The following is a 23,603-nucleotide window of genomic DNA, read 5'->3' on the forward strand; positions in this document are numbered from 1 at the left end:
GTAAATGTGGATGCACATGAGTTGCGCTGGAGAGCGTCTCTAATTAAGATGGAGAATCAGACTGATTTGTATCTGCATGTGGACCGTTCAATTTTCTGCACTCTTTAGCAAAGTATCGGCAGGCCCTGTTTCAATTAAAACTCTATACGAGCTGTTAATTATTCATTTGCATTAGCTGCTGTACACGTAGCATATGACACTTGTTTGGAGAAATAGCGAGCTTCACTGAGCTTATTTCATGAAGAGAGGACTTTTATGCCATTTTTTTTAACATAATTGGATTCTTGGACATCACAATGGAATGCAATGAAATAAAAACACATGATCTATATTATTATATTACAGTTGTCTTATGGCAACTGGCTTCCAGGAAACCTATTAATAAAACAAATCACTAACAAAATAGTATTATATAATTAAAATACACTATAATGTCATTTATTAAAACAAGTAAAAATAAAATAGAGTGAAATTACGCAAGAATCTATTTATCATATTAGTTTTTAAAGGCAATAAAATAGAATAAAATAAAAATACTTGATGTAGAAAAATTCATTCATCGTATTGGTTTCTAAAGGCAATACAATAAAATAAAAACAACTGATTACATATTAAAATGTTTCTTGTACATGAAGCATTATTTTATTTACATGAGAGATTCCTGGAAGCATGTTGCCTTTCGAAACTGACAATAATATGTCAATTGTAATGAAAAGTAGTAATGTTATTTTAGTTTATACATTCGTTTTGTTTGGTATAATTTAATTTAGCAGTTTAATTTAGGTTGAACGTTAGAAAATAAACCAGGTACATTTAAAAAAAATGACAACATGAAAAAATGATTATTGTACGTATTATTTTAAAGGCATCTGCTTTATTTTCTGACCTATAAACTAAACTAAACTGCTTTATATACAAGTATAGTTTTGTTATATTATCATTTTCCAAAGGCAACTGCTTCTGGGAACAAAGAAAAATTAAGTTAAATTAAAAGACTGCATGTACAATAATGGTTTTGTCATGTTCTTAATAAAAAACAACAACTTGGCTCTATGAATCGCAGAATAAAGTAAGATATAAGATAAAATAAAAATTATTTATGTACAATAATTATTTTATTATGTTATCAAAAAATGCAACTGCTTATAGGAATTCTCAAAATAAAATAAAATAAAATTTTTAATTTTAAAATGTTAAAAAAACAACAACATTTAATTAAATTAAAAATAAATAAAATTAAAACACTTTAAGTACAATAATATTTTTAATGTTATAAATAAAAAGGTAACTGCTTATAATAATATCAAAATAAAATAAAATAAAAATACTTTATGTACAACAATATTTTAATGTTATAAATAAAAAGGTAACTGCTTATAAGAATCTCAAAATAAAATTAAATAAAATAAGAATAAAATAAAATAAAATAAAATAAAATTAAATTAAATAAAATTTAATTAAATTAAATTAAATAAAAAAAATACTTTGTTCAATAATAATTTTTAATGTTATAAATAAAAAGGTAACTGCTTATAGGAATCTCAGATTAAAAAAAAAAAAAAAATTAATGTACAAGAATATTTTTTATGTTATAAAAAAATCAACTGCTTACAGGAAGTCCCCCCCCAAAAAAAATAAAATAAATAAAATAAAATACTTTATGTACAATAATAATTTGTTGCTTATAGGAATAACTATATATAACTGCTTATAGAAATCTCCAAATAAAATAAAATAAATTACTTTATGTAAAATGTATATAACATTAAATAAATTAAAATGAAACAAAATGAAAAAATATTTTATGTAAAATAATGATTTTATCATGCAGTCAATTTTCGAGGCGTCTGTTTTAGTTTCTAACCTACAAACTAAACTAAACTAAACTGCTTGATGTACAAGTATGCAAGCAGTTCCCATAAAGTCACAGAGAAATTATATTTTAACATTATAATGAAATATCTGTTTATATGTGCGGAAATGACTGACCACAGAGTTATGGGATCAGAAAAATATCAATCTGTAAACATGTTTTATACTTTAAATGAGGAAAATAACATGCGCTATAGATGTGACGAAAAAAAGTCTGTGAGTTGCAGTATACAACGTACTTTGTAGAAATTCTGTGAATTAAAACTGCACTAACACTAATCAAAAGAAGAGTCGACTCTCTATACAACAAACAAGATTTATTTTATTTTAATTAACATTTATGAGGTAAGAGTTTCATTATGGATGTGACAGATGTGAAATTGCCACTTGTGTGACTGTGCTAAATCAAAAATAATAGTTTGAACACATTGATGGAGACATTTTTGAGTAGTTTTAAAGTACTGTAAAATACATGCTTACCCCAAACATGTAGAAACGGTTTCACTATTTTGGTTGAAGCTTAGTTTTTTCATTGCAAGGTTGACATTTGCATGGAATTGCTCCATATTATTCACTTCTAAAGGCAACTGGGTTTTAGCAAACAATTAAAAAAACTAAACTAAAATCAAACAACATTCATTCATTTCCCTTCAGCTTGGTCTCTAATTCAAAGGTCTCAACAGTGGAATGAACTGCCAACTATTCCAGCATATGTTTTACACAGAGGATGCTCTTCCAGCTGCAGCCCAACACTGGAAAACACCCATACACATTCATTCACACACATACACTATTGCTAATTTAGCTTACACAATTCACCTATAGCACATGTCTTTGGACTTGTGACGGAAACCGGAGCACCCGGAGGAAACCCATGCCAATACGAGGAGAACATGCAAACTCCACACAGAAATTAATGAATAAATAAATATATAAATAAATAAAACACAACATCACATCTACATCATATCATATGTATCCACCTATATTATAGTTTTGGGGTCAGGTCATGCTCATATTGCTGATCTTGTCACCGTGAATTATGTCTGCCTTAAACTTTTCCCAGAACAAAACTCAAGTCAAATGTTCCCGATATAAGCTTGATCTGCAGTTTCTGTGTAAAACAGCCTTTTATCTTTTTCCAGACCCCAAGCGGTTTCATGGGAGATAAAGAAAGCATTTCCAGCCATTTTCACTATCAGAGCCGCAAATTCAAGCGACAGCCTTTTTCCATTATCACTATAAAGACGAAGACGTTCAGTTCATCCAGTTCAGTCTCAGTGGAGAAATCCCAAAAGCTGAACAGGTCAAAGGTCAAGGTTTATCAGGTCCATCGGGTCAAATAAGTAAAATTCAGTCTGTAAAGGAATATAATCACTGCTTCAGACTAAAGACACTCGATTTAGGCAAAAATAAATAAATAAATAAATAAAATAAATATATAAATAAATAATAATAAATAAATAAATAAATAAAAAACAACAACAACAATAATAAAAAAACTGCATGTGAAAAAATAATTTTATCCATATTTTAATCAATTTTAAAGAGCATCTGCACCCAGGAAAGCTATTTAAATAAAATAAAATAAAATAAAATAAAATAAAGACATTTTAAATCATCATTAAAATTTAATAAATACATAAATAAATATTAATAAGATGGAATAAAATAATAAAATACTTGATGTACAAAGATTATTTCATCACATTATCCATTTCTTAGGGTGACATTTTGAGGTAACCTATTTAAAAATAAAATAAAAATAAAATAAACACATTTTGAATCGATATTAAAATTAAATAAAAAAATAAATAAATATTTTTAACGAAAAGTATTATAAAATACTTCATGTACTATGAAATAAAGTAAATTAAAATAAAATGTTCAAAATTATAGCAATATATATATATATATATAATAAAATACTTGATGTGCACAAATAATTTTATCATATCCATTTCAAAGAGCGACCTTTCTAGGAAACCCATCTAAAAATAAATATAAAACAAAACAAAGACACTTTAAAATAATATTAAAAATAAATAAATAATAATAACAAAATAATATAATACTTGTTGTACAAGAATAATTTGATTATATCCAATTCTAAGGACAACTCTTCTAGGAAACCTATTTAAAAATAAAATAAAATATAAAATTAAATAAAGACATTTAAATTTAAGATTAAAACTAAATAAATACATACATAAATATTAATAACATAAAATTAAATAATAAAGTACTTTAAATACAATAATTATTTTATCATATTATCCATGTCTAAGGGTGACATTACTAGGAAACCTATTAAAAAATCAAATAAAACAGTTAAAAATATTGTCAAAATAAATAAGTAATAATAAAAATTGAAAAATAAAATAAGTTTATCATATCTATTTCTAAGGACTTTTCTAGAAAACCTTTTTAAAAATAAACATAAAACAAAATAAAGAGATTTAAAAATAAAATGACATTTTAAAATAATATTAAAAATACATAAATAATATTAATAACAAAATAAAATAATATAATACTTGATGTACAAGAATAATTTTATCATATTCATTTCTAAGGACAACTCCTCTAAGTAACCTGTTAAATAAAATAAAATAAAAAAAAAAATTACTTTATGTACAAGAATTATTTTATCATATTATCTATTTCTTAGAGTGACATTTCTGGGAAATCTATTAAATATCTATATATTAAAACTACATAATAAATAATAATAACAAAATAAAATAATATTATACTTAATGTACAAGAACCATTTTATCATCTCCATTTCTAAGGGCAACTTTTCTAGGAAACTACTTTATTTTATCTTATTTTAAAAAAATAAAATAAAATAAATTATAAAAATATGTAACAATAAATTACTTGATTTTCTATGATACTAGAATTTTTATGGGAAACTTTTCGGAAACGTAAAAAAAAAAATTTAATTAAATAAAAAGGACAGTTTAAAATAATAACAAAATAAATAAATAAATAAATAAATAAATAAATTAATTAATAAATAAATGAATGCTTGATGTACAAAAATCATTTTATCATATCCATTTCAAACTTTTGAAGAAAACCTGTTAAAAAAATAGTAACAATAAATGATGCTAAAATGATAGCTAAAATAACATACTTGTATAGCAATTATTTGATTTGATTAATTATACACAGAGAAGTGAGCAGGTCAGAGCTGAAGGTCCATCAGGTTGACTATCCATCTAAGCACACTTGAGTCTTCAGAGGAGTATAATCACTGCTTCAGACGAAAGACACTGGATTCAGGCTTCGAGCATCTCGTTTGACGCTTAAACACAATCACTCCGCGGGCGAACATTAGCATTGCAAATCAGCGCTCGTGGACTTTGATCCAGATTCTGACCTATCAGCACATCTCGCCGTCCAGTAATAGGAGACACACAAGAGCTTGCCAATTATCCCATTATGAAGAACTAAGAGCACGCATACCAATGCACACACACACACATCCAGCCTGTGTATTAACAAGGGAAAATTGGGGAACAGAAACATGCCAGTGAGTACGTTTACACCAATACTCGATTCTAATGTGATTAAGATAATACTCTGATTAAGAGACTACCATGTAAACAAAGATGTTTGATGACCTTAATCTGACTAAAGTCATAATCGAGCTAAACAGATACGGAAGTGAGACGTGGAGTATTCCTATTTTAGTCATATTACTGAATGTAATGTAATTTAATGTAATGTGTGGAGAAGCACTTTAGCAGCATCTAGAACAGCAGCCTGTAAGTACATTTAAGATTTGTTTCAGTTGTTTTGTATGGTTTGAGGACTTGTTTCCAGCTGTTTGTGTAAAGTTGTAGGACATTTAAACTTGCTTTCAGTTGTGTATAATACTAGAAGTTGTTTAGCCACTGTTTCCTTGGTTACTATAAGAGCTTGTGTAGCGAACGCAGACGCGGTTCGCGTCGTCCGCCTCAGTTTCGGCCCTTGTTTTGACTCGGGAGGCGTGTCCAAACGCCAGGTAACCACTATATAGTGAGCACGGTAGCATTAGTCGGCAGGAGAAGCACTTTAGCAGCATCTAGAACAGCAGCCTGTAAGTACATTTAAGATTTGTTTCAGTTGTTTTGTATGGTTTGAGGACTTGTTTCCAGCTGTTTGTGTAAAGTTGTAGGACATTTAAACTTGCTTTCAGTTGTGTATAATACTAGAAGTTGTTTAGCCACTGTTTCCTTGGTTACTATAAGAGCTTGTGTAGCGAACGCAGACGCGGTTCGCGTCGTCCGCCTCAGTTTCAGCCCTTGTTTTGACTCGGGAGGCGTGTCCAAACGCCAGGTAACCACTATATAGTGAGCACGGTAGCATTAGTCGGCAGGAGAAGCACTTTAGCAGCATCTAGAACAGCAGCCTGTAAGTACATTTAAGATTTGTTTCAGTTGTTTTGTATGGTTTGAGGACTTGTTTCCAGCTGTTTGTGTAAAGTTGTAGGACATTTAAACTTGCTTTCAGTTGTGTATAATACTAGAAGTTGTTTAGCCACTGTTTCCTTGGTTACTATAAGAGCTTGTGTAGCGAACGCAGACGCGGTTCGCGTCGTCCGCCTCAGTTTCGGCCCTTGTTTTGACTCTCGAGGCGTGTCCAGCTGAATTCAATCAGCTAGTGCTTTGGGGTTATATAAACAACTAGTTCACCGCGGCAGCGGTCGCGGCAGCCTCGTGTGAAGACCGCCTCGGGTGAAGACCGACGAGGGTAAAGACCATCGACTCTACCTGCGCGACTCCACCGAGCAAAGACACCGACAAAGCACTTGAGTACTTTACTTTATTGTTTTTATTGTTTTACTTTACACTTATTTTTTGTTGTCAGTGCACTTTTATTATGTGTTTTCTAATTCCTGTTGTTACTAACACTCGCAAAACACGGGAGGTGCGCTGCAGGCGTAATCCTCACAACCTTCGTTCAATACATGTATCTACTATTTCACAACTCTCTCTCTCCGTGGGCCTCTGGAATTGTCAATCAGCTGTTAACAAGGCTGATTTTATTACCTCCATAGCTACATATTCTGACTATAATCTCATGGCTCTAACTGAGACCTGGTTGAGGCCGGAGGACACTGCTACACATGCTACTCTTTCTGCTAATTTCTCTTTTTCCCACACTCCTCGTCAGACAGGGAGAGGGGGTGGGACTGGACTACTAATTTCCAAAGAATGGAAATTTACTCTGATACCGTCCCTGCCAACAATCAGCTCCTTTGAATTCCATGCAGTCACCATTATCCACCCCTTCTACATAAATGTGGTTGTCATCTACCGCCCACCAGGTAAATTAGGTCACTTCCTAGATGAACTGGATGTTCTTCTCTCATCTTTTTCTAATTTTGCCACTCCCTTATTGGTGCTAGGTGACTTCAACATTTACGTTGACAAACCGCAAGCTGCAGACTTTCAGACTCTGCTTGCCTCTTTTGACCTAAAAAGAGCACCTACTTCTGCTACCCACAAATCAGGTAATCAGCTAGACCTTATTTACACACGACACTGCTTCACTGATCAAACAATAGTAACTCCACTACAAATATCTGATCATTTCCTTCTGTCTCTCAACATCCACATTACTCCTGAGCCGCCACACACTCCAACACTGGTTACCTTTCGCAGAAACCTACGATCTGTCTCACCCAATAGACTATCCACCATTGTTTCAGACTCTCTTCCTCCATCTCGCAAACTCACTGCACTTGATTCGAACAGTGCCACTAATACACTCTGCTCCACACTAGCATCATGTCTAGACCGATTATGTCCTCTTGCATCCAGGCCAGCCCGTGCCAGTCCTCCTGCACCCTGGCTCTCGGATGCTCTCCGTGAGCATCGCTCAAAACTTCGGGCTGCAGAGAGAATTTGGCGGAAAACTAAAAATCCTGCACATCTCTTAACATACCAAACTCTTCTGTCCTCTTTCTCAGCTGAGGTTACTTCTGCAAAGCAGACGTATTACCGTCTGAAAATCAACAATGCCACTAATCCTCGCCTACTTTTTAAAACATTTTCCTCCCTCCTCTATCCTCCTCCTCCACCCGCATCCTCCACACTTACTACTGATGACTTTGCTACATTCTTCTGCACCAAAACTGCAAAAATCAGTGCTCAATTTGCTGCACCTACAACAAACACGCAAGATACAACACCAACACCACACACACTCACCTCTTTTTCTCAGCTCTCTGAGTCTGAGGTGTCCAAACTTGTGCTATCTAGCCATGCAACCACCTGTCCACTCGATCCCATTCCCTCTCATCTCTTGCAAGCCATCTCTCCTGCAGTCATACCAACACTGACTCACATAATTAACACATCTCTTGACTCTGGTTTATTCCCCACTACATTTAAGCAGGCTAGGGTAACCCCACTGCTAAAGAAACCCAACCTGGACCATACGCTACTTGAAAACTACAGACCAGTATCCCTGCTTCCATTCATGGCCAAGATTCTGGAGAAAGTAGTGTTCAATCAAGTCCTGGACTTTCTTACTCAAAACAATCTCATGGACAACAAGCAATCCGGCTTTAAGAAAGGCCACTCAACTGAGACTGCCCTGCTCTCGGTCGTGGAGGATCTCAGACTGGCTAAAGCAGACTCTAAATCATCAGTCCTCATTTTGCTGGACTTGTCAGCTGCTTTTGACACTGTCAACCACCAGATCCTGCTATCTACGCTTGAGTCACTGGGCGTTGCGGGCACTGTTATACAATGGTTCAGATCTTACCTCTCTGACAGGTCATTCAGGGTGTCTTGGAGGGGAGAGGTGTCCAACCTACAGCATCTAAACACTGGGGTACCTCAAGGCTCTGTTCTTGGGCCACTTCTCTTCTCCATCTACACATCATCTCTAGGACCAGTCATCCAGAGACATGGATTCTCCTACCACTGCTATGCTGATGACACCCAGCTATACCTCTCTTTTCATCCTGATGATCCCTCGGTTCCAGCTCGTATCTCAGCCTGCCTGTTGGATATTTCACACTGGATGAAAGATCATCATCTTCAGCTGAACCTCGCAAAAACGGAAATGCTTGTAGTTTCTGCCAACCCGACTCTACACCATAACTTTTCAATCCAGATGGATGGGGCAACCATTACTGCATCCAAAATGGTGAAAAGCCTTGGAGTAACGATTGATGACCAACTAAACTTCTCTGACCACATTTCTAGAACTGCTCGATCGTGCAGATTTGCACTCTATAACATCAGAAAGATCCGACCCTTCTTATCTGAACATGCAGCTCAACTCCTTGTTCAAGCTCTTGTTCTCTCCAAACTGGATTACTGCAACTCTCTACTAGCTGGGCTTCCAGCTAACTCTATCAAGCCTCTTCAACTGCTCCAGAATGCAGCAGCACGAGTTGTCTTCAATGAACCTAAACGAGCACATGTCACTCCGCTGCTAGTCCGTTTGCACTGGCTGCCAGTTGCTGCTCGCATCAAATTCAAAACTCTGATGTTTGCCTACAAAGTGACTTCTGGCCTAGCACCTTCTTATCTGCACTCACTTCTGCAGATCTATGTGCCCTCCAGAAACTTGCGTTCTGTGAATGAACGTCGCCTCGTGGTTCCATCCCAAAGAGGGAAAAAATCACTTTCGCGAACGCTCACGCTCAATCTGCCCAGTTGGTGGAATGAACTCCCTAACTGCATCAGAACAGCAGAGTCACTCGCTATTTTCAAGAAACGACTAAAAACTCAACTATTTAGTCTCCACTTCACTTCCTAAGCTGCAATTGCCTCTTTGAATATCACACTAATTGTACAAAAAAAAAAAAAAAAAAAAAAAAAAAAAAAAAAAAAAAAACTACTAACACTTCCCTTCTTAGACTTTACAGACCTGAAACTTGCCTTTAGTACTTATTCATTGTTGCTCTTAGTTGTGTAAATTGCTTCCTTGTCCTCATTTGTAAGTCGCTTTGGATAAAAGCGTCTGCTAAATGACTAAATGTAAATGTAAAATGTAAATGTATTTAACCCCTTTGGTCGTGTCTTTTCTTGCCCAGTTCATTAAGAGAGCCAGAATATTCACTTGTTTCCTTTAAGAATAAGTTCTCGTGGATGAAGATGAGACGGTGGTGACCAAGGAATAAAAAGATTTTCCATTTCTGGACAGTGAATCCAGATTGGTAAAAAAAAATAAATAAAAACCAAGGAAGAGACCACGAGTTCTTCTGGCAAACTGAGAGGGTGAAAAAAAAGAGTGTGGATATAATATAAGAAAGAGATGAGAGAAGCAGCTAAACACATGCTGAGGAAAATCTCAATTATTAATATGAATGTATTCGTTTGTTAGAAATGCACTTAATTGAAATAAACAGAATTTTGAGCTTAATAAAAATGAAAAAATCTGAATATTCATTGATGCATACACTACTTGACAAAAGTCATGTCGTCTATTCAAGATTAAGGAACAGCAAATAATAAGTTGACTTCCAGTTGATCATTTGGTATCAGAAGTGGCTTATATGAAAGGCAAAGGCCTCTAGATGACGCTTATTTGAGCACAATAAAATATAATCATGTCTTGATTTTGAATGATTTCATTAGTAAGCAAGTAAAGTTTATTTATAAAGCACATTTACTTCAGTTTGGCACTGACCAAAGTGCTGAACAAAACCATAGCACACACTTTAAAAGAGTAAAAGATAACAATAAAAGTAATAATAGGAATAAAAGTATTACAGCAACAACCACAATAAAGATTAAAAGCCTGGGAATGTGTCACCGACTCGGTCCCAGTCACTCCCCTCGCTGGCCAGCAGAGGCCACCATCTCCGGACTTCTAAGCATTACATCATCCATTTACACTGATCCAGCACACCTGAGCTGAATCCCGCTAATGACCCACGTACCCTTTATAAGCCGCACTCAAACACTCAGTCTTTGCGAAGTCTTGTTCAGCCCCGGCCAGCATTACTGAGCGGTATATCCTGCCTGATCTCCTGTGTATTACTCCAGCCCGTTTCTGACACTGCTTTGCCTTCTGCCTGCCCACGACCTAAGCCTGTTATAGTGGTGGGCAAAGCGAGGCTTCGTGAAACACTGAAAATATCGAAGCAAATGTGTCGAAGCTTCGAAACGTTTCGAAACACCACTCTACGGTGACACCTAGTGGTCATTTTATTTGTATTGCACTGAAGCAGCTTCAGCAAAGAACTGTTGAGCAAATTGAGGATCAAACTCCACTTTGTAGCATTGAATAATCAAATGGTTTAGTCGAGCGGTTAGAGTTTGTGACTACCATGTGGGAATAATGGGTTCGAAACCAAACTGACACAATTGTTTTGAAATGCTTTATTACCAGTTGGTAATGCTTTGTTATTGTATCGTTTTGTTTCAACATTGCTCTGACATCCAAATAAACACCTTGTAAATAAATTTGTATTGTTTTGTTAATAAAACAGGGTTGTTACTAGATCAGAAACAGTTGTGGCCAGAAGTGAACAATAATTATTTATATTATTAATTAAATTTTTTATTGTATTTTATTAACGTCTATCCAAAACCTAAACCCATCACAGTACTGTAAAAATATGAATTATTGTTTTACAGTATTACAAAAATGATGCTAAATTGATGGCATATCCGCAGCTGTATCCTATCTAGACTACACCATAAAACAGTAACATGATTAAAATACATAAAATCAAGATTTTGGAGTATTTGTATTTGTACTAGTCGAGATTCGAACCCAAAATTAATTTGAACTGCAGCACCATATTGCACACGCACGGTCCACTAGGCTATACTAGATAAAGTTATGTGAAAGATCATGCCAGTCAAATGCAGATTCTTCGGGTCTTGAAACGCCTCTGAAATGATCGATGCTTTGAATTGCTTTTGTCACGTGACCAAGTGTTTCGAAACACTTTAGTCACGTGACCTGGGTGTTTCGGATCATGCTTCGGTGCAGTGTTTCGAAACACTTGCGCTTCGGGATCTCGACACTGTGTCGAAACGTCAGTTTCACGTCAGCCATCCCTAGCCTGTTATACGGACTCTGATACTCGCTGCCTGCCCTCGACCCAAGCCTGAAACACGGACTCTGAATCACGCCGCCTGCCTCTGACCCATGCCTGGTAAATCACTCTGTGTCTGTCAGCCGCCAGCCCTAAGACCTTTATTGCTGTTGTTGTTGTATGTTCGCACCTTTGTGCGTGTTGATTGTTTGAGTGAAAGTGTGACTAATAAATACTGCATAATGGATCCCTCCGTGTCAGTCTCCCCGTTACAGAATGCAATAGAATAAAAATGTGTCTTAAGTCCCCACATAGCACAATTTCTCTGGCCCAACTCTGGCCCACACAATCAGGTTTTGCTTGGCCCACATGCCGCAGTGAATTACGATACATGACTGGACCTAATCTGGCTTCCAGACAAGGGCCAAACACAGACCATATCTGGGCCAAGTCTCAGCCAAGTTAATAACTCATAACTGGGCCTGAGCTGGGCCAGATAGGTTGGTGTGTCACGATTGCAATGAAATTGATAAACCCATGGAGTTAGGCACACTATGGGCACGCTTTTTCTCAAAGTGACCTGATTGGTAGAATTTTTTTTCTTTACTCAAAAATGATTTTAGTGTATTTTAAATGTGGGTCAAGACTGGCCAAACTCACATGGCCCACTTATCAAATTTTTTAATCTGGGCCAAATACTACGTTTTTCATCTGGCCCAAATCTTGTGTGCCGCCTTAAAAACGGTGCCACCTCTGCCAAACCCGGGCCATGTTTGGCCCACATGCTGTATGCTAGTGCCGGATGAATGCCTGCTGTGTCAGCTTTTTGCCAAATCTGGGCCAGAATTCTTTTCTACTAGGGTCTGGACTTAAAAATAGAGAGAGAAGAAGCACTTTTAATATCCGGTGGTAGCTGGTTCCACAAACAAGGAGCAGCCACTGCAAAGGCTCTATCCCCTTTCAATTTAAGTCGTGACCGAGGAATTTAAAGTAAAATTTTATTTGAGGACTTAAGAGACCGAGGAGCTCTGATATATAAGAAGGTGCTTGCACATTCAGTGCTTTAAAAACAATAAGTAAAATCTTGAACTGAATTCTAAAATTAACCGGAAGCCAATGAAGGGATGCTAAAACTGGTGAGATATGAGCATGTTTTTTGGTGCCTGTTAAAAGTCTAGCTGCCGCATTTTGAACCAACTGCTACCGTGCCAATGAGGATTGGGGGAGACCAACATATAAAGAATTGCAATAGTCTAGGCGGGACGTGATAAAAGCATGTATGACCTTTTCCAGATCTTGAAAGGAAAGAATGGATTTGAGTCTGGAGATGATCCTCAGCTGATACTAACTATTCTTAACCACTGAGCTAATTTGTTTTTCTAGACAAAGCTCAGAATCGAAGATAACTCCTAGATTTTTACTTGTGATTTAACATACGGTGACGGTAAGACAGTAAGGTCTGACTCTGCTTGGACAATAGTCTTGTCACTGAACAGAAATAATGTCCAGTATATAAAGTCCTGCTGCAGTGGAGACAGAATGAATATTGTGTTTGACTCCATCATGAGCTTGGAGGACTGCATCCATACATCTCTGCGATGACTCACATCAGCGTTCTTGCAGGACTCCCAGAGTTCATCTTTGGATTTATCTTCAATGCCTTCTTAATTGTATCCCAGACATGCTCAATAATGTTCATGTCTGGTGACTGGGCTGGCCAATCCTGGAGCAACTTGAGCTTCTTTGCTTTCAGGAGTTTTGATGTGGAGGCTGAAGTATGAGAAGGAGCGCTATCCTGCTGGAGAATTGTCCCTCTCCTGTGGATTGTAATGTAATGGGCAGCACAGATGTCTTGATACCTCAGGCTGTTGATGTTGATCATCCACTCTGCAGGTCTCTCGCACACCCCCATACTGAATGTGACCCCAAACCATGATTTCTCCTTCACCAAACTTGACTGATATCTGTAAGAATCTTGACTCCATGCAGGTTCCAGTAGGTCATCTGCAGTGTTTGTGATGATTGGGATGCAGTTTTTCCGTAGTGTCTGGTTGGTCACGTGGGTTTGTTTTGTTTTGGTTATCCACGTGTATTTGTTATGGTCACGTGTTATGACGGCACTTAGCTGGTTTGATTAGCTCGCCAGCTGAGGCTCATTATCGTGCCTATATCTGGGCGACATTTTCTTTGTTTTCTTGTCAGTTCGTTACGTGTGCTCTAGTGTGTAATTGTCTGTGCTCAGGACCGTGAGGAGAGACCACTGGACCCTGTACTCCTTTCTGATGCCTGCCCTGTTTCCCCCTTGTCCTAGCACCACACTCAAGCCTTGTAGTTATTTTGACTGTGTCAAATAAACTAATTTTCACTTGCACTTGGATCCTCTCAGAACACATTTTTTGGCTGTGACAGCAGTTCAACAGATGATTCATCTGAAAAATCCACTGTCTGACAATGATCAACTAGAAGTCGAGTTATTATTTGTTGCTCTTACAACTGGGATCCACGACAAGACTTTTGTCAGGTAGTTTATATAGATATTATTATTGTATGGGTGGGATTTGAAGTGCCCCTTTGCACATATGGGGCTCTATTTTGACAGTCCATACGCAGGGCGCAAACGCTTTCAGGGCTGTTCAGGATGCGTTTTAGCTAATTTAAGGACGGGAAATCTGCCTTGCGCCGCGGTGCATGGTCTAAAAAGGTTGAGTTTATTTTCTTAATGAGTTATAGGTGTGTTTTGAGAATAAACCAATTAGAGTCTCGTCTCCCATTCCCTTTAAGAGCCAGCTGCGTCGCGCCAAGAGCGCATTTGCTATTTACAGGACGCAGTCTAAGTGAAAAAACTGAGCATTTCACAAGCAAACAGTTACAGTTAACAGTATTTTAACAGAAAACTGTTAAATAGAGCATCTACTGCGTAAGAATGAGAGATAAATGATCTACTTTCACTTTCGCTCTTGGATAGGGAAACCTTTACGCACAGACATCAATTAGTCTATAAATAAATTGTTTTGTTTGTTAAGCGCAAAGATTTGTTTCAAAACTATTTCTAAATTCAGTTCTAATTTCCAGCAAACTAGGGTTGTAACAATATACCGGTATGACGGTTTACCACGATTTGAACGTGCACGATTATCATACCATGAACAATTGCATTATCAACGGTTTTAACCCTTAAAGACCGAGACAGCCGCCCGCGGCTAAAAATAAGTATAGCTCTTAAATGTTTAATAACTTTTGATCCGCTGATCCGATTCATACAATTCAAAGATTGGCATAAAGAAGAGGATCTCAGCTTTCCAGTGCTGTATCACATAACATTCGCGGACTTTCAGAGGCTCCGGAATCAGTGCGGTTACGTCATCAACATTTGACAACGCTGATTTGACAAAGAAACGCTCGTCACTGTGTCTCCGGACAAATCAGACATGATACATTGATGCATTGTCCCTCCTCCATGCCCAGATTGGTTCAAACTCGCTATATCACAACCAATAAGCATAGGTTTCGCTTTTGTTTGTGGACCAAGGCTGTTTCTCAGAGAATGGACTTGCGTTCTTGTAGAGTGCGGTCTTGCCAGCTGTCCTCGGAAGAACGAACTCAGAAGACCGCGAGGGCAGAGAACGCGTCCTTTGAGAAATGGGATGCTGCGTTCTTCCTGATGGTCATGTGACCTTCACGCGTTTTAAATGGAAATTAATTAAACATTACAGCCTTCGTACAACGATTTATTGTTTCCCCCTCTTCAAAATATATACTTTGCATAAAACATTATAAATATACTCTGCGCATTATAAATAAAACAAATTTTAATACGAATTTCATCAAACAAACACAATTAATGTGTTTATTCCTTTATTAAGATGTTCATGTTAATGTTTACCTTCACCGTTTCATTTGGGGAAACTCCTGAGGTAAATAAGTGATATCTCTGAACTTTAATAATAAATCTAAATAAAATGCTGCGCTTCCCACCTCCAGTCGCAATGACTTCTGGGACTTCCAGAGCGAGTTCGGTGCTCAAGTCTGCATCGGTGCGTCCTCGATATCAAGAACACATCCGGGAAGTTTCACGCGTCCTCCGTACTTGCGGTCTTGAGCATTGGAACTGAACTTAGGCAGCTGATGATGACGTTTCACGAGAACACGAGGACGCAAGACCGCTGAAGAACGCATATTGAGAAACAAGCTTTTTGAACAACACGGAATGAGAGAAAGGCATACATTTATGCGCGGCTAAATAAAACGCAAAAAAAAAAGTTTTGCATGAAATAATTCTCATACTAAGTACTTTTGCATGCACAGCAGCACAGAAACATGACAAAACAGTGACACAGCAAAGACGAACTGCTGCTCTTGCGGTTTTCAAAAGACGCAAATGAAGATGCAGCTGTTTGTCTGCATTGCAGACAACCATATCCAAATCCATATCGATAGACAACCATATCCATGCTGGCACATAAAACCTAAGGATGTTCCATATTGAATCTAGTTTCGTTATGCAACTATTTATAGTATAGTAAATATTTATATCTATTTTTTTACTGAGGATTTGCACCATGTTTATTTGGACTTTATTTGGACTTTGACACATTATTTATTATTTTCTTATTTTTATTTGTTCATTGTAAGTGGTGTTGTTTATAGTAACTAAAAATATATTATTTGGAAAAAGTCAAATTTGCTTCACTGTTCTATTATTTTGTAACATACCGTATACCGCGAAACCGTCAAACCGTGGTATTGTTTTAGACGATTATCATACCGTGAAAAATTCATACCGTTACAACCCTACAGCAAACGAATAAATGAACAATAATAATGAAGTGTGCTCAAAAACCTGAGTTATATCCTAAAACACATGCTGTGCCCCATATGGTCTAAAACCTGACAGGTGGGCAAATCTAAGCTTGTTTTTAATAAAACAAATATAAATATGGATATAATAAATAAAACTGCTAATAATAATAACATTATACAAAAGCAAATTGTTATGAATGAACTGAAAAAGCCTCCCGAGATGAAGAAGACATGAAAGCAGTGATTTTTCATATTTATGTAGGCTAGAAAATAATATGTTTTGTAATACTTTAATCCTTTATATTTATATTCTATATCTATTCTTATTATATCCTATATATATCCTTAATATTTAAATTTTTTCATATGTAAAGATATTTGCCTATTGCTCTCTTGTGTGTATTAAGCAGTGTGTAAGCGAGGCGCAACTCTGCGCTGGAGTTTAGACCGGGTTAGTTTTGGTCTAATGAAAAATCTATTATAGTTTCTCAAAATAGCAACGCGCCAGCGGTCCGCCTCAGAACGCCTCCCTTTTTAGACCAGAACGTTTATGGGCGCACAAATGAGCGCTAATGCATTTGCTATTTAAACAGCGTAGCACAACGCCTCAAAACAACTCTTGCGCCAAGCTGAAACTACCAAAAGACTATTGCATCGCGCCTTGCGCCACACTGCGCCGGGTGTATGATAGGGCCCTTAGTTTTTCCCCTTTGGTCGTAACTACAAACATTGATATAAAATTCACAGTATAGCTGGCAATTTTGGTTGCCAGTCATTCATTTATTAATTTTCTTGTCGGTTTAGTCCCTTTATTAATCCGGGGTCGCCACAGCGGAATGAACCGCCAACTTATCCAGCAAGTTTTTACACAGCGGATGCCCTTCCAGCCACAACCCATCTCAGGGAAACATTCACACACACACTCATAAACTATGGACAATTTAGTCTACCCAATTCACCTGTACCGCATATCTTTGGACTGAGGGGGAAACCGGAGCACCCAAAGGAAACCCACGCAAACGCAGGGAGAACATGCAAACTCCACACAGAAACGCCAACTGAGCCGAGGCTCGAACCAGCGACCCAGCAACCTTCTTGCTGTGAGGCGACAGCACTACCTACTGCGCCACTGCTTCGCCCTCGGTTGTCAGTAATACTGTTAATGTACTGTACAATTGCACTGTAAATTATTAATTACAATTTTGCTGTAAAACTTACAGCAAATTTACAGTATTTCTGGCAGCAAACATTGTCAATAATACTGTAAATTTTACAGTGCACTCGTTCTACTTCAGAAATAATAGTGGACAGCACACCTGAAGGATAGATGAAGATGAGATGGTGATGACCAGGGAATAAAAAGATTTCCAATTTCTTGACAGTGACTTTGGATGAGAATAAAAAAAAAATCTAGGCCGAGACCACCCTCTGAGTACTTCTAGAAAACTGAGAGAGGGTGAAGAAAAAAAAAATAAGAGTGCGGATATAATATAAGAAAGGACTGAAGAGGAGACAGAGGCAGCTTAACACTGTGGCTGTGGTTGGGTCAGAGCTTTTGGAGAGACAGATAACAGGATTACTGGAAGCGCGGCCACAAACCCTTCATCCTCGCAGGCCCGGACGGCTCCTGTGGCGAAGCTCCATCGGGGAATACAAGACACTCTCTATAGTTTATCTGCCCGCGCCGCTCTGACAGAAAGAGGTTAGATGCTCTTCACAGCTCACACACACACACACACACGCTACAAACACTCAAACAGAGCGTTTAAGAGCAGTTCAGGAGAAAGGCCAGAGTGTTCATAAAGCTCACACTGACCCAAACGTACATTACCATAAAGCACATACCGCACTGACAAACAGCACTTCAGATCTGAGGGTCTGTTCTAACAATCTATGTGCAAAGTCTAAAGTAGGTGGCTAAGGTTGTGTCCGAATGCACTTTGACTATTTTAAGGAGGGGAAAAACAGTTGTCATACCAGGTGCATGATCTAAAATGGTTGTCTTTCAAAAACCTCACACTGACCCAAACTTCTTTACCATCAAACACAGACTGGACCAAAAAAAAACAGCACTTCAGATCTGGGGCCTCATGTATCAACGCTGCGTACGCACAAAAACTTTGCGTACGCCAGGTTTCACGCTCATAATCGCTCACGTTTGGATTTACTAACAATGAACTGAACGTGGGAATGTGCGCAGCTTCACGGCAGCTTCTTGGCTGGCGTACGCACATTTTTTGTGCGTGTCTGTTTTATTTCCATTGGCGACTCCTAGAGGCAGTTGTGTTAAATTCCTCTCTACAAAGTGTCTGAGCCTTGCAATGGCAGCTGTATGAGACGGGTTCATGTAGCAGGTATATAAGGTTTCCATACCATACAGTTGACCAGCTAAACATTAAAGCACAATTTGCAGCAGTCGCCTGTTTTCCCAATGTAATCTGAGCGATCTACTGCACGCACATTGCTATAAAGACACTATCTGAAGATGAATTTGCATGCCTGAATCAGAAACATTTCCATTCAATAAATGTGCAAATAAAATATGATGCACAAACTTATTGATGATTCCTACTTGTCTTTCTCGTGATAAATAGTGGGCAAAATCTGATATGTAGCGGGGGAAAAAAAGAGGAAAGTGTTTATCAGACGCTGGATTCGAACCGAGTTCATGCTCAAACGTGTCAAAACATGTTGACATGCGTTTTTCGAGCTGCGCCACTGAGACTGTTAAGGGTACTGCAACATTTTACACCTATAAACCACACTATTTCTGTTTAATTCACTCAGTGCGATGTTCAGACCCAACTGTGTTAACCGCATCAGCTAAACTTTCCCACTATATTTTTTTTCTTTTGTTGTTTATTCCGGAGAACAAACTTGCAAATAACACCGCTTTTCTCCGGTCTACCTCCGAAAGCAGCACCTCCAATTCACAATCTGTTCAAAGTTTCTCTTTTTGTTTGCTTTTGCCGTTGCTTTTTCGTTGGGTTTTGCCATTAGCATAGTCATTAGCATATTCATACGGGGGAGGAGGCAGGGAGGGGTTTTGTGCTCGTGCATGTTGCGCTCAGTTTTATGTTCATTCGGATGTACAAAAGAATATGCGTGAGATTCGGCGTACGCAGTGTTTCAAACATCTGAATTTTTTTCTGCGTACGCACATTTACAGCTTTGTGCGTACCCAATGTTTTAGTGTGATTTCCACGCAAGTCTTCGTACATGAGGCCCCTGGTGTTTGGCTGTATAGAGTAGTAGAGGAATAGAGTAACTCACTATTTACTGTCTCCCTCAAGTTGTTATAAACCTTTACAGGTTTCTTCCTTCTGTTGAACACTAACAAAGATATTTTGAAGAAAGCTAAAATCATAGAACCATTTGACTTCCATAGTAGAAAAAACAAACCCTGGGCTCTATTTTAACATTCTAAGCACAAGATCTAAAGCAAATGAAAAAAAAAAGCATTAAGGGTGTGTCCGAATGCACTTTTGCTATTTTAAGAAGGGGAAAAACAGTGGTTGTACCAGGCGCATGATCTAAAACGGTTGTCTCTGACCGACCTAAATTTACATTACTATAAAACACAGACTGGCCTGAAAAACAGCACTTCGGATCTGGTTGCAATGTGCATTAAACCATTCAGAGTCTTCTCCCTTCCCTTTTAAGAGTCAATTGCATTGCACAATGGATCGTACCATTGATCCAGTACTTCCTATTTAAGCTTATTTGTTGCTTGGGTGACTTGTTGTTGCTATATTACCGCTGGATTGATAGAGTGTTCCATTCTGGATTGTTACTAGGTTACGGTCAAGCTTGTTGCTATATAGATGGTAGAGTAATTTGTGTGGTTGCTAGGGTCTTCTATTCTGGATTGTTTCTAGGTTACGGTGAAGCTTGTTCTTATATAGATGCAAGAGTAATTTGTGTGGTTGCTAGGGTGTTCTATTCTGGATTGTTACTTGGTTACGATCAAGCTTGTTACTATATAGCTGCTAGAGTAATTTTTGTGGTTACTAGGGTCTTCTATTCTAGATTGTTACTAGGTTATGGTCAAGCTTGTTGCTATATAGATGCTAGGATGCTTTGTGTGGTTGCTAGGGTGTGCTATTTTGGATTGTTACTAGGTTACGGTTAAGTTTGGTGCTATATAGACGTTAGAGTAATTTGTGTGGTTGCTAGGGTGTTCTATTCTGGATTTTTACTAGGTTAAGCTTGTAACTAAATAACTGTTTTTTGATTTGTGTGGTTGCTAGGGTCTTTTATTCTGGATTGTTACTAGGTTACGGTCGAGCTTATTGCTATATAGGGAGATGTGTTCTGGAATGTTACCAGGCTACGGGTTAGCTTGTAATTAAATGCTAGGATGATTTGTGTGGTTGCTAGGGTGTTCTACTCTGGATTGTTACTTGGTTACGATCAAGCTTGTTACTATATAGCTGCTAGAGTAATTTTTGTGGTTGCTAGGGTCTTCTATTCTAGATTGTTACTAGGTTATGGTCAAGCTTGTTGCTATATAGATGCTAGGATGCTTTGTGTGGTTGCTAGGGTGTGCTATTTTGGATTGTTACTAGGTTACGGTTAAGTTTGGTGCTATATAGACGTTAGAGTAATTTGTGTGGTTGCTAGAGTGTTCTATTCTGGATTCTTACTAGGTTAAGCTTGTAACTAAATAACTGTTTTTTGATTTGTGTGGTTGCTAGGGTCTTTTATTCTGGATTGTTACTAGGTTACGGTCGAGCTTATTGCTATATAGATGCTAGAATAACTTGTATGGTTGCTAGGGAGATGTGTTCTGGAATGTTACCAGGCTACGGGTTAGCTTGTAATTAAATGCTAGGATGATTTGTGTGGTTGCTAGGGTGTTCTACTCTGGATTGTTACTTGGTTACGATCAAGCTTGTTACTATATAGCTGCTAGAGTAATTTTTGTGGTTGCTAGGGTCTTCTATTCTAGATTGTTACTAGGTTATGGTCAAGCTTGTTGCTATATAGATGCTAGGATGCTTTGTGTGGTTGCTAGGGTGTGCTATTTTGGATTGTTACTAGGTTACGGTTAAGTTTGGTGCTATATAGACGTTAGAGTAATTTGTGTGGTTGCTAGAGTGTTCTATTCTGGATTCTTACTAGGTTAAGCTTGTAACTAAATAACTGTTTTTTGATTTGTGTGGTTGCTAGGGTCTTTTATTCTGGATTGTTACTAGGTTACGGTCGAGCTTATTGCTATATAGATGCTAGAATAACTTGTATGGTTGCTAGGGAGATGTGTTCTGGAATGTTACCAGGCTACGGGTTAGCTTGTAATTAAATGCTAGGATGATTTGTGTGGTTGCTAGGGTGTTCTACTCTGGATTGTTACTTGGTTACGATCAAGCTTGTTACTATATAGCTGCTAGAGTAATTTTTGTGGTTGCTAGGGTCTTCTATTCTAGATTGTTACTAGGTTATGGTCAAGCTTGTTGCTATATAGATGCTAGGATGCTTTGTGTGGTTGCTAGGGTGTGCTATTTTGGATTGTTACTAGGTTACGGTTAAGTTTGGTGCTATATAGACGTTAGAGTAATTTGTGTGGTTGCTAGAGTGTTCTATTCTGGATTCTTACTAGGTTAAGCTTGTAACTAAATAACTGTTTTTTGATTTGTGTGGTTGCTAGGGTCTTTTATTCTGGATTGTTACTAGGTTACGGTCGAGCTTATTGCTATATAGATGCTAGAATAACTTGTATGGTTGCTAGGGAGATGTGTTCTGGAATGTTACCAGGCTACGGGTTAGCTTGTAATTAAATGCTAGGATGATTTGTGTGGTTGCTAGGGTGTTCTACTCTGGATTGTTACTTGGTTACGATCAAGCTTGTTACTATATAGCTGCTAGAGTAATTTTTGTGGTTGCTAGGGTCTTCTATTCTAGATTGTTACTAGGTTATGGTCAAGCTTGTTGCTATATAGATGCTAGGATGCTTTGTGTGGTTGCTAGGGTGTGCTATTTTGGATTGTTACTAGGTTACGGTTAAGTTTGGTGCTATATAGACGTTAGAGTAATTTGTGTGGTTGCTAGAGTGTTCTATTCTGGATTCTTACTAGGTTAAGCTTGTAACTAAATAACTGTTTTTTGATTTGTGTGGTTGCTAGGGTCTTTTATTCTGGATTGTTACTAGGTTACGGTCGAGCTTATTGCTATATAGATGCTAGAATAACTTGTATGGTTGCTAGGGAGATGTGTTCTGGAATGTTACCAGGCTACGGGTTAGCTTGTAATTAAATGCTAGGATGATTTGTGTGGTTGCTAGGGTGTTCTACTCTGGATTGTTACTTGGTTACGATCAAGCTTGTTACTATATAGCTGCTAGAGTAATTTTTGTGGTTGCTAGGGTCTTCTATTCTAGATTGTTACTAGGTTATGGTCAAGCTTGTTGCTATATAGATGCTAGGATGCTTTGTGTGGTTGCTAGGGTGTGCTATTTTGGATTGTTACTAGGTTACGGTTAAGTTTGGTGCTATATAGACGTTAGAGTAATTTGTGTGGTTGCTAGAGTGTTCTATTCTGGATTCTTACTAGGTTAAGCTTGTAACTAAATAACTGTTTTTTGATTTGTGTGGTTGCTAGGGTCTTTTATTCTGGATTGTTACTAGGTTACGGTCGAGCTTATTGCTATATAGATGCTAGAATAACTTGTATGGTTGCTAGGGAGATGTGTTCTGGAATGTTACCAGGCTACGGGTTAGCTTGTAATTAAATGCTAGGATGATTTGTGTGGTTGCTAGGGTGTTCTACTCTGGATTGTTACTTGGTTACGATCAAGCTTGTTACTATATAGCTGCTAGAGTAATGTTTTTGGTTGCTAGGGTCTTCTATTCTAGATTGTTACTAGGTTATGGTCAAGCTTGTTGCTATATAGATGCTAGGATGATTTGTGTGGTTGCTAGGGTGTGCTATT

The 23,603-nt window shown here is 37.5% G+C and overlaps 2 protein-coding genes and 1 long non-coding RNA gene across 6 annotated transcripts in view; 1 reads left to right on the plus strand and 2 right to left on the minus strand.

Annotated features, from left to right (window-relative positions):
- rnf44 (ring finger protein 44) overlaps positions 1-23,603 on the plus strand; it is a 325,815-nt gene that overhangs the window by 286,552 nt on the left and 15,660 nt on the right. The gene's annotated exons all lie outside the window — the stretch shown is intronic.
- Positions 1-23,603, minus strand: part of unc5a (unc-5 netrin receptor A) — a 716,311-nt gene that overhangs the window by 187,219 nt on the left and 505,489 nt on the right. The gene's annotated exons all lie outside the window — the stretch shown is intronic.
- LOC147840943 (uncharacterized) lies at positions 19,540-22,502 on the minus strand. Its single transcript, XR_015508087.1, has 3 exons — positions 21,066-22,502; positions 20,309-20,619; positions 19,540-20,223 (listed from the first exon to the last, which is right to left on the minus strand). It is a non-coding gene; the product is annotated as an uncharacterized LOC147840943 (long non-coding RNA).

Source organism: Danio rerio, chromosome 14 (assembly GCF_052040795.2).
Source record: "Danio rerio strain M-AB ecotype USA chromosome 14, GRCz13ab, whole genome shotgun sequence".
Taxonomy (NCBI): domain Eukaryota; kingdom Metazoa; phylum Chordata; class Actinopteri; order Cypriniformes; family Danionidae; genus Danio; species Danio rerio.